We start from the raw sequence: 12,399 nt of genomic DNA, 5'->3' as shown, positions 1-12,399 counted from the left end.
GTTATTTCAGACAAAGCAACTACTCTTCAGAAGATCTACCAGATAAATATTACTAAGTATCTATTTTTTCCAATAGCTAGACACAGTCCACTGTTGCTACTACTACATCTGAATTCACACTCAAAATTACTGCAAGACATATTCCCAAATGTAAGAAAACAGAGTGCAACTTCTTCCAGTTTAAAACAGTAACAAATCAGTTACAGTCTAAACAAAATACTAAATACTCTGTTACTAAAGCATAATAGAACTTAACATTTGAGTAGTATTTAATGGAACAACTGATCTACATGATCGCATTGGAAAGCATCACTGTATCTCCAGCTAAGCTCCAGGCCCATGTGATTCCATCAGCTCCTTAGGCTTCCCTCAGGCAAGGTTCAGACAATATTCACACATTAAGGGATGCTATTCAGCACAGAAGCAAACACCAAGCACAATCTGTGATAATATCCTCAAATCATACCACTTTTCTTTATCATCAGTTGTGCACAGTTTTGTCTTCAATATTAGAAATGCAAAGAAATAAATCTACAATAATTTTTTTAAAGTCTTAATGAGCATATAAATGAATGTAGCAAGTACTGTGAATACAACAGAAATAGCCCCTCAAAAGTTTCCCTTTATAAAAACTGATACAAAACCTGTTCTGTATAGCTATAATATGCCATTCAGTTCACATGTCTCTATTTTGCCAGAGGGAAGGTGAGAAAAAGAGGGAAGATCATGCTTACAAAATTCTGCCTTTCAACAGGAAAATCATGACTGATATTATGAGATAATTACATAATCAAACCCATTAACAATTTGCATTTCAACGCCTCATGCAAACATATGTTTGGGATAAGATGGAATAACCACACTTGCTGAAAATTAAGCAATTATGGATGGATGCAGAGAGAAGGGGTTTAGGTTTACTATTATACATATTAAATGTCTGATAAAAAAAACTGAGGGGGGTAGTTTTCCCAGTTGCACATAAAGGCCTAAATATGCAAAGTGTCTCTTCTCATCAGTAAACGCCTGTTTGATCAGACTGTATGTCAGCTTCTCATTTTTAGTGAATGACCCAAATGCACATTTTGAGCACAACTCTGAAGGCTTAAGCTGCTCAAAATATATTTCAAGATAAATTTTTTTTTTTTGCATTTCAAAATACAAGCAAGAGTCAAAGAGTTAAACTTATTTTATAAATAATCTGTAGTTAGTTCAGAGGCTGTGTCCAGAATTCAAACCAGTACAAGACTCAACTACTGGTAGCCACTGTCTTGCTCAAAGTTCCTCCAAGAAAAAAAGACAGCAGAGTTAGAATTGGGAGGTCACTCATCCTGTAATTTCTACCTTTACAAAATGAATGCAGAAGACTATGCTTTTTACAAAGGATAATATAACGGTGCTTTGAAAACTAATGGATTCCAGAAAGGAAATGAAAAATGGTTTAAGCTGCTTTGTATTGTCTTTTACCTCTTAACTGGACAACTCCTTTTTAGCAGGAGACCAGGCATGAAAACACTGCTGCAACATTTACCAATGGCCCCCCAAAAATTAATCAGACCTTAGGGTATGAGGTGTATTTGTAGATCCTGAATACTCAAATACTATCATCAAATACATTAATCATTATCATTGCCAACATTTTCAATAGAAATATCAAAGACAACTGAATATAAATATTAAAAGTATATTCTTCCAAACAGGAACAAAAAGTCTGTATAGGAGTAACATGAAACCAAAGTACCATGGTAGCAAATCACTTCACTTGGCATGAACAAAAAGATGCTAGATTCCTCAACTGCATTTAGTAGAGCAGATACTGCAACAAATAACCCAAGTTGCTACGCTCTGGGTGGGATGTTTCTCGGTGTTCATGCAGATGTTCTAGAAGCACAGGTTGCACATCCCATTTGCTCTTTAATTATCCTTTCATTTGTTCCCCACTCCAGAGGCTGTACGTGGGGTCAGGTGACCATGCAAAACTGTCATCCATCTCTTTAGCAGACACTGACAAGAAATCAGCCTTGTCAGTGCCTAAAAGACCAAGGCAAGGAAAGCAGCCAAGGGCCACGTATAAGCTGCAATAATTTAGGCCTGCTTATGTTTGTACAATAACTCGCAGATGAGACTGGAATACAAACACACTGATTTGGCATTTACGGGACACACATGGAGTAAATGTTACTGACAACTGAAAAACTTTGCAAGTTAAACCAGATTGGCATACTTAATCTCTGTATTGTTTCTAGCTGTTCAAACTTGCAGCAGCTGTTTAAACTAGCTCGGTGGGAGCAAAAGCCATCATAGTACGGAACTTCCAAACTCAGCCTTGATGCTTCACTTTCAGCCCACGTAAATGTTTACTGTAATATGCAGTCACAGGGAAAGGAGAGCAGGTTCCTGCATCCATATAAATTTTGTCCCCTCTGCTCTGACTTTGAATCAAAGTAATGTGACATTTAAGTATCAAAGACATGAACTTCACAAATCACCTTAAAGGAATGTTAATTTCAAAGCTCATTTGTGGGCAATATATGCTGACATTGTTAGTGTCAAGCCAAACAGCCAAACATCTGAGTTGTGTCACTGAAATGTAATTATAGAGGGACAGCTGTGTGCTGTTCTGTGTGACCCTGAGGAGTAGTGCAAAATAAAATGCCACAGAACCAGAAGCATTCTGTGACAACTTAATGGAACACAGGCAAACAAAACCTATGCATGATATATTTTAAATTGCTGCTTCTAATGGAGCATTACAGAACATCAATTAATGAGCAGTTTAGCTCATTGGCATAACCTAAAATGTCTTTCAGGAGTATATTTACTAGGGTCAAATCTCTCTCATATACTGAACATATCAAATAGGCAGCAAGTGATGGAAAGGAATGCAATTTTGTCCACTCCACACCAGCCACTTCTGTCTCGGGACTGTAGAAAAGCTACATCTCCCACATATCATTTTACACTGGAGAAAGGAATGGCTTCATTTGTACAAGCTCCTAATGAAACAGATAAACACATACTCATGTACACAGAGGCTCTGCTGAAGATTACGAGATGCAAACACTGTATTAGCATCCTCTCAGTTCCACAGGATCCCACTACTATCCACAGAGATCTAACTGTTCTAATGACAGTAAGAAGTAGAAATAGGATTAGCATGTTGGAACATCCTTTAGCCTAGGGAAGGCCACCCCTTCTGGGTCCACAGAATAATGCTCCCTGCAATCACTGGAAGCCATTCTGTAAGCTATAAACTGGGAAGTTCAATGTCAAGGATTAGTGAATAGCAATACTGTATGGCAGGCTGCAACACTGTTCCCCTAGACAGGAAAAAAAAAAAAGCTATCCTTAGATATCCAGGTAACCCCTGAACTTCTTGCCACCTTTTTTTTTTTTGGGGGGGGGGGGGCGGGGGGGGGGGGAGTAATTCTTTAACTTCAGTGGATTTGGATTTTTCTTCTGAAAGGCGTGTCAGACAAGTAACATTTTTCTCTCATTACACATTATTTTATCCACTGCCAAAAATAAAGATGGACAAACACTAATGAATACAGCGTATAATCTATCTTTTGAGGCTAAAAGCACATAGAAATCATGAGAACAGAAATGAGTTTTATAAAGCTTTAAGACAAAATTAAGTTTTCCATTGATATCCACATCTGCACACCTAAATGATGGTGGTTTAGCAGACTTCTTTTTAGGAGAATCTTTTTATTCACTAGCTCTATTTAAAACAAACAAACAATTTTAAGCAAAGAGACTGAATAAGGAAAGGTTAAATACAGAATGAAAAAGAAAATTCATTGTGGAGTATCAGGTCTACCAAGCACAGGGGAATTGCTTGCAACAGACTCATATTAGTACATTCTCTTAATAACTGAGAATCTTATCCAAGTGCTTCTCTACACTATTAACTTTCACAAATTCATTCCCATTCAGAAATACACTAGAATCACACAAGTAAAAACTAACTCCACAAATCATCATTAATATTTCAAGCACTCTTTTTTCCTTAAAAAAAAATTCTTAAAGCCATGAAGTTAAATAAACCTCTTTAAAATTTCAACTTAAAAAAACAAAACAAAACAAAAAAACCACAAACCAGATGTCAGGATTATGTAGACAATGCCTTAGTATTAAGTTACCACAGATTTAAGCTAAGAGTGACATCCAGTGGAAAGACAGTCTATATCCTCTCCTTCTTCATGCTATTGTGGAGACAGCTTTAGCTCAGATAAAACCTATCATAATAGTTTATGTTATGAATATTCAGAAAGCTATGTCTGTCTTGTATTATACAACTCACTGGGAAGACACAGGTGTGCAAGAATGACAAATAGCACTGGATTTCCATGGACTTGAAAGTTGTGCTGCACTTTGATTCATTTGGCCTAAGAGACAAAATTCTTACCATTGTTTCACCGCAACCAATTATCTACCTTAAAGTTAACTGTTAAACCAGGGAGCAACTGAAGATCTTGCACAAAAAAAGTAACATGCTTCTGATGATACATTTGTGCAGGTATTTATTTTCATAGATGACTAATTAAGTTCTCTTTAGTAATACTCTATCCAACTTCCTAATGGCAATTAATTTTAAAAGGAAAGAGAGATGGTATAAACATGGAAGCTACTATGTTTTGATCTAATGGAGTTGAACTGTGAAAAAGCTAAGCGAAGGTTGACGAGATGAAATTTTTTTGTACAAGATGGAAATGAATCCCTTGTATGTGAACAAGGCTGTTTCCCCAATTCATCTCTTTGGATATACACATACTCTGCTTGAGCAAAGAAAAAAAAAACCAACCAAGGAGATACCCTCTACAGAATCCCAGGTACATTTCTCTGCACTTCTGAGCAGTGGGAGATGTGAATACTTAAGCAAAGGGAGATGTACTCCATATCACCAGCATCCTTTTCCCTACTTTTTTTCCTATACACATAGGAAGGCAGAACAGGCATCCATGATGTTACTCTCTCCTTCCTCTCTGGAGTTCTCAATGGTTCCAACACACTGGTTCTCATTCCATTATTGTCTGACCATACTGGGAAGAAAGCTTCCCACTACTCTGGCTCCATTTTCACTATCTCTGCCTCCTACCTTGCTTGATCTTAGATTCAACATGGCTTCAGAGAAAGGGTTGGGGGTAAAAAGTGCTTTTGCTTTCCACTGTATCCTTTCAGCTACTGGCTCTTACCACAGCAGGTCTCATCTCTGCAAACTCATATTTAAATCAGTCAAAATCTCTTTGTTAAACAGACAGCATCTACTGCAAAAGTCTGGTAGGCATGGGAGAGTCTCCCTGCCCCTGTCAATAAAGGTACTCAGTTGTTAACAGACACTGATTAAAGACAAAGTAGACAACCACATGGTGATTGTAAGAAGCTTCTTGCAAGATTTCTGTGCTCCTGAAAGAATTTCCAAGTATCTTCTAATTGCAGTTGCAAGGTAAATCCATACTCAATATAATTAGACACTGTTTCATAGCTAGCCAAATTCAAATCCACAAGCAGGAGCTTTTACTCTATCACCTGCTCACTACCACTGTCCTACATACAATATTGCCTCTCCAAGAAAAATGAAAGTATTTAGCTCCTAAGTTTAACAATAACTACCTATAAGGTATGGCAGAAAGATTCTTCCTTTGGTGTAGTCATCTCTACAATATTCAAAAGCACTACCTTTTTTTTTTTGTTACATCTTCAAGTAATTTTCCCAATACATTCCCTGGCTTCCAAATCAAATAAGCATTAATAAAGAGAAGATAACATTTATATTTCTACCATTCTGCAATAGATTTCATGTACCTAAAGATACTGAAGTAATTACGATGTGGAGGATTATTCCAAATTCTTAGACAAAAAAGGTAAGACATCAAAGCAAGAACAAGTATCCACCTTATTTTAAGAAAGGCACCTTTTCAGTGCTTAGCTTTCCATGCACAAAATCTAACAAGGGCTTAGGGTACTGACAAGGTCTTTATTCAGTCAAATTCTTTTTTTATAACAATAACTATGCATAGTATCAGGTACTGTAGCATAAGTGCGCGGGGGGATTCATCATTCAGAATAAATCACCCTTATACAATATTCCTTCCATAAGTAAATAGTAAAATTATTTTCCTTCAAACTTACAGTAGGAGCTCACTAAGGTGGTAAAGGAAACCTAACCAAATGATCAATAGCACTATCCAAAAGCAGAATTTCAGTCCACAAAACTAGTTCCTACAGGGATAAAGGACTAACCTCTCAAAGATGCAACAGATGAGATGCACATCTGCATACACAGACTCTCACATCTAATCAGTATGTGCACTTCATATAATATTACAAATTACTAAATGGGCAACGAGCTGTGGGAATAAGAGTCATAACTAAGCAATATTGTGTAATAGAGTGCATTTTAAAATACACAAGAAATCAAATAAAACAGAACACTGAAATACCTACCTGTAATAACTAGAAAGCATGTAGATCTTCTAATTATTGCATTGGAGAAGATGGAGCTGGTTAAACCAGGAACATGACTGGAAATGTGAAACATCAGAAAGATCTTTCTTCAGGACAGAAATAGTGGCTATAATAATAGAGAATGATTATAAGTCTTATGAGGACATTTTGGATGGAAAACATGGAAGGTAACTTAAAAATAGAAAGGCATGCCTCGATGCACTGGGTATGCTATAATTATGACTGGAATTTTTCTCAGTAAAGACAAAAAGAAACCATCCAAAGAGTTCTTGATTACTGAGTCCATTGAAAGAAAAGTGTCACTTTTTTCCCCCCATCCATTTATACCTCAGTCCTGCAGCTGAAGCTGCACGCAGAGGCATTTATTCTTTTTGTACTACACCTTTATTTTAATGGGAGATTTCATTTCAGTAGAAAATACATCAACCTTAAAATCTAGCACATTTACGCAAAAGCTCAAGAAATATTCTATGAACAGAAGCATAAGTCTGCTTTTTTGACAGAATTTGTCAAAAGTCTACTGTTGTTTCACTGTAATTAAAAGCCACCTGGAAAGCAAAAAAAATAGCCCTGCTTCTCAAAAACAGAAACAGTTACAGAAAAGTAACAAGAGATTATGAACCTAGCACTGAAAATATTGAGGACATGTTAAATTGCAGTCACTATGAATAGCCCTAGTCATTTTTGTACGACTCCTTAAGTAGATACAACATAGCAAAGTACAGTTTAAGAATCACAAAAATGTATTAAAAACAGAGAACAGTTCTTTCATTGGTTTAAAGCAACATAGTTCCATTTAAATCAAAGCTGTGAATGCTGCCTCAGTCAAAATGAGAATCTGACATATTTAGACAGAAAGGCAATTGATTACAAAACTGCTGTTTATACATGTTATCTTACCACACTGGGAAAAATTACACAAACAGGATACTGATGCCACCTCAGTAGCCAGAGTCACATCAGATTAAACAGGCTTCAAGCTACAAACAGTGATAACCAGTTCTTGAACCCAGAACAGTGAAGCAACAGCCATTCCTATGAAGTCAATGTGAATGAAACAGAGGAACATAGCAACAGAGCAATAAGACATTAGGAACAGACTTGCATAGGCAGCATAGAGCAAGGGACTAAAGTCTCCTAAGTAAACAGAATAAGAGATCAGAAAGGCTAAGGGTAGAAAAGGATGTTTCTGGTCCTCAAATCTCTCTTAACAACTGAGGAATAAAAAGGTTCCCTCTGGTCCAAATTCTGCTATGAACAAAGGGAGGAAAGATCACTATGTCTGCACCAAACTTCCATCAGGCTAGGCTAAGCTTTTATATACCCAGTGGTTTGTCAGTAAAAGCTGGCAAAATATTGAAAGAGTAACTATATGGGACAGAGGGCAGCAAGTTAAAAGTAAACAAAGAGTTGCTTAACCAGATTTAAAGAATTTGATAGTAAAAGACAAAGAGAATTTAATTTCACGCTGCAAAGTATGCCACCTAGGGACAAACCAAAAGAAGGAACTATATATTAAACAACACAGCTGTACTGCAAAGTTGGTAAAAAGAACAAACGAGGCTCCCTGAAGGCAATTCCATGAAGTTACCAGCTCACACTGACAACATGAGAAGGAAAAATGTGTACAAAGATCCATTGCCCACACAGAAAAATAGTCACAAAATATGATGCAACTCTCAAGGCAGGTTTATGTTATTGCTAAAACAAATTCTGGGTAAGTATAATCTGTCCATCCTTACTCAAGCTTCTGAAGCTTTGAGGGACAAGCAGTCATTAAGTTCAGAGCTCTAGGTTTTCACAGAACCTCATGCAGCATGACACACAAATCTGAACGGGGACCCTATAACTACTTACCACAAAAACAGGAGGAAGGAGAACTTTTAAAGTATCCATCTTTTCTCACAATTATTTTCTCTGTGTCAGGAATGTGGCCTGAAACACTGTGAATAGCACTATGCAGAAAGTCATTGTGTTTTACTTGTCAAAACAGCTTCAGAGGGAGTGCAAATCACACTTACTCTTTTACAGCAAAAATTCCACTGGAACTATAATTAAATACAGAAGCAGCAAGATAAATCTGCCACTGGTACCAGGAAAAGCTCAAAAACCATCACAAAAATAACAACAAAACATAAAAGAGGACACGAGCCTTTTAACAATGGAACAGTCTTTAAACAGAGTGGGAAATATGTTCAATTTGCTGTAAATTATAGCTCTGATAGAACACTGCACATTAACTAACAACATTGAGTGGCTGCTATAACAGGCATAAATTCTCCAGAAGAGCCCAGTACTACAACACTTGCCAATCAAAGTGAGTGTCTCTGAGGCACTCCGGAAAACACTGTAACAGGAATAGTCACTGCAGATTGCTTGTGCTGAAACAAAACCAAGTTAATTCAAATAACGGTAATAGCCTTGATCTGCTGTGTTTGCCTTACAGTTAACAGTCCAGGTTAATGCATTCTGTGAGGATCATAAGGGCATCGAGAAGTTTTGGCATGTTGGGGTGGTTTTTTTGGTTAGCTGGCTTTTGTTTATTTTGTTGGGGGGAGGGGGTGGTTATATGTGTATTGCAGGAGCATCTAGAAAGATCACTAGAGCTTATAGCTCCATTAGGCTAGCAGAGCAAAACATTCAAAAAGAAATCGTTCCATGCAAAGTTGATTTAAATGGGGAGGAGGTAACTCCTGTGAAAAATGTCATAAAAGCAGTTCCAAAAAAAATAGTCACCATTTGTCCTCAAAAGATTTCAGATCTTAATTTAAAAGTTACAAGTTTCATTTTTGGCCTAAACACGAGAGACCAGACTTATTCTGCAAAACGTTAATTATGCTGAAAATACTTTTTTTTTTTTTTAAGTTCTATGCTTCATCACTACTCAGAAGGTTCATAATCTCATTTAAAACAAGATCTAACTAGACAATGGAACAAACACTAAGGAGGCACACAGAAATTGATAGCATAACTATTGAAAGTACCAATTAAGGTGGTACTTAATCATCTTTTGAGGCATCTGTATTTTAATATTTGCCTTGTTGCAACCTAGGTTTCCCTTAACCTGCCAGTTTACAGTCTCTCAAGGACTGGTTATTTCTAACCTGAAACCCAATTCCTAAATCCTTTACTCAGGCTAGCTAATCACACATACTAATAATTGCAGATTTGTACAACAGGATAAAACACATTAGCAAAACAGAGGTTGAACATCAGATCTAGATCCAAAACTTTATTTGGACCTGAAGATTAGAGAGAAAGCAACTAAAAGTTTAAGTGTTAGTTACTCTTTTCTTACAAGCTTTTGAGAAACCTATGTGGTAAGGAATCGAAATACTCTGTATTGTATTTGACCATTGAAATGAGGGGGGGGAAGTACTACCCACCTATTTGATCTCAGTGGCCAAGATGTCAATTAACAGCTATTAACAGGATTCCCTCTTTCACAAATTCAGCAATTTCTTTTCCCTAGAATCAAAAATTTATAAGTCTGTCTTCCCTTTCCAATTAACTTGCCAGCTCATCTCATCCTCCACTTAAAAACATTAAAGACAACAAGTTGGAAATAATTGGAATAAAAGCAGAGAACACAGTCAGTGACCAAGGCCTGCCAGAGACAACACTGAGCCAGACACCCAGTTCTCAAAGATGAAAACTGGTGTGCCTCTGTGCACTATGGCAATGATGAGGCATCATCAAGAGGAAGCACTGGCCTTTGCTCACATCCATCATGGCAGCACAATGAAACTAATTAAATAAAATATTTGGGACAGACCTTGTTGCTTCAATGATTTTGTGACAAGCGATAAGACTGAAAATCCAAATTGTTAGTTGAATTCGGTCCAAGTGTAGAATGTATTTTATCTCACAAGAAGGACTTCCAGCAATCTCTTTGGACTGAAACTCTTAGAAATTTTAACAGAATACGTCACTATGCTATTCTGTGAACTCACCAGTGAAAATTTTTTATTTTACATTCATACATAACTCTAGAGTACAAAGCAGTAACAATTAGAGAATTTAAGTGCTTTATAAGCAAAATTTGGAGATGAGACAAAGATTTCAGTACAGGATTAAACCCATCTTTAAAAAAGGAAGGTCAGATGAACACACTATCAGTATATAACAGTTTAGTTTCTATCTCCTTTTTTACCACATTCAGTACCTAAACCACTTCATAATGTTTGCTTAATAACATCATCTTGTTACTCAAATTGCCATCAAACTGCATTCCTGAATTAAAGCATTGGTTTATTATTTTTATTATCCCCATGCATGAAAAAGTAACTAGTGAAGTGTGATACATGGACTGAGTCTCCAGACACCCTGAAATGGCTGTCCTTCTGACCTTGTATTCTCCCAGTCACTTGACTGCCATGATAATTCTGAAGGTTTATACAATTAAAACATCAGTATCACTGCCTTCCTGCTAATTATTTTATTAACAAAATCAAGTTGAGGAAATCTGCCACTGTTTGGGATGCTTTTACTCTGCAGATATGCAGAACACATGCTACTCCGTAGGACTGACAGTGAGAAATAGGGAGCTTAAGACATTATCTTTCAGTCTGGCATGGAATGCTGGAATTTGGTAACTACTGTTTGAATAAGGACTTCATCTTTCAAGTAATTTTTTTTTTCCCCCATTTCATCACTAAGGAAATAATTTGGTCTTCTGTGATGTAACCACAATGGAAATGTTAAAAGTGACAGAAACATAACTTTTCTGCAGAGCTAAGGGGGGAGGGGAAAGAACAGGCTATCAGAAAGAAAGCCTACTTTTGGAAATTACTATCTGCTTGTCTGGAGGGTTCCTTCACGAGACATCAAGTCATTTTATTTATTTCTGTTGCTTAGTCTGAAAGTTTCTTCCATAGCAATTTCCCCTTTCAGATGCATTTAAAAAAAAAAAAATCCAATATTCAACAGAAAGCAAACTAATTGCTTGATAATAACCTTTTAAATGCCCAGATAAACCTTAATGGCTTTCAAATGGAATTTTAATGAGTTATTCTGAGTATAACGAATTATTTGCTATTTATATGCATAGACATGGACAGAGTATTCTTGATTAAATGAAATTTTAGCATAAGATGTTGTTTTAAGCTGCATTCTTTGCACAAAAGATATACAAGAGAGGCATACATATGTACATATTCACACGCACTTGTGGTCTGGCTTCATAAGCCTGTCTAATGGCATGGTCTGAAACAGGGGTTCCATACTCAAGTCCATGCTCTGCCTGACTCTGGGTAATGCAAGGTACACTGCTCTGAACCAAGAAGAATAGAGATTTAAATCTCACATTTCATGCTAGTGCCCTATGCATGATATGCATATTGGTGATAGACACATGCATACTTCCCAAAATCAAAAAGCTGAAATTCTGACTTTGACAACCCAATTTCAGGAAAATGGTCAAAACATTTCATACTATTCTGGCATGAAAGAGAACAACAGCTTGAAACATCAGGAGTTCCTGAAAAAAATAGAAAAATAGGCGTATGAAGTGTAGATTTTGACAAGTGTCGTCTTACTACAAAAAAATCCATTTTATCTTCTTGAGGAAGGAGGTAAGCAAGCTACACTTACCAAAGTCCTAATTCACTTAGCCTCTCAGTCAATTGACAAGGTGAAGACATGGGTTTTTTGCTTTGCTTTTGATGTGGTTTTGGTTTTTTTAAAGGGGTTAGTCAAGCAATGCTTCTTTTACAACTCTTAATTCCAATCTCTGCAACTCCTAGGGTATAAAGATTGAGGCAAGAGAATACTACTAACAACATTTTAAAAGGATAAGAGGAGAAAGAAGAGACAGCATTAAAAGTTGTCTTACAAGCCTGGGAAGAGCTGAATAACAGTGAATGTTTTGAAAAATTGGCTTCCTTCACAGGTCCATAAAAACAACTCTAATGATACATGCTATAGCATAGC

The 12,399-nt window shown here is 36.7% G+C and overlaps 1 long non-coding RNA gene across 8 annotated transcripts in view; it reads right to left on the bottom strand.

Moving 5' to 3' along the window:
• The window catches only part of LOC142040336 (uncharacterized), a 348,847-nt gene that overhangs the window by 298,944 nt on the left and 37,504 nt on the right, over window positions 1–12,399 (bottom strand). Inside the window, exon 1 of one of the 8 annotated variants that reach the window (XR_012653179.1) lies at window positions 6,448–6,573. The exons of the other annotated variants lie outside the window; for them this stretch is intronic. This is a non-coding gene — a long non-coding RNA (uncharacterized LOC142040336). Of the gene's footprint in view, window positions 1–6,447; window positions 6,574–12,399 lie in introns of those variants that run through there. 8 annotated transcript variants of the gene reach the window in all.

The sequence above is a fragment of the Buteo buteo genome, chromosome 16, assembly GCF_964188355.1.
Source record: "Buteo buteo chromosome 16, bButBut1.hap1.1, whole genome shotgun sequence".
In the NCBI taxonomy this organism is placed as follows: Eukaryota; Metazoa; Chordata; class Aves; order Accipitriformes; family Accipitridae; genus Buteo; species Buteo buteo.
Note: the sequence above shows the minus strand (reverse complement) of the source record. Positions and strands in the feature narration are given on the sequence as shown.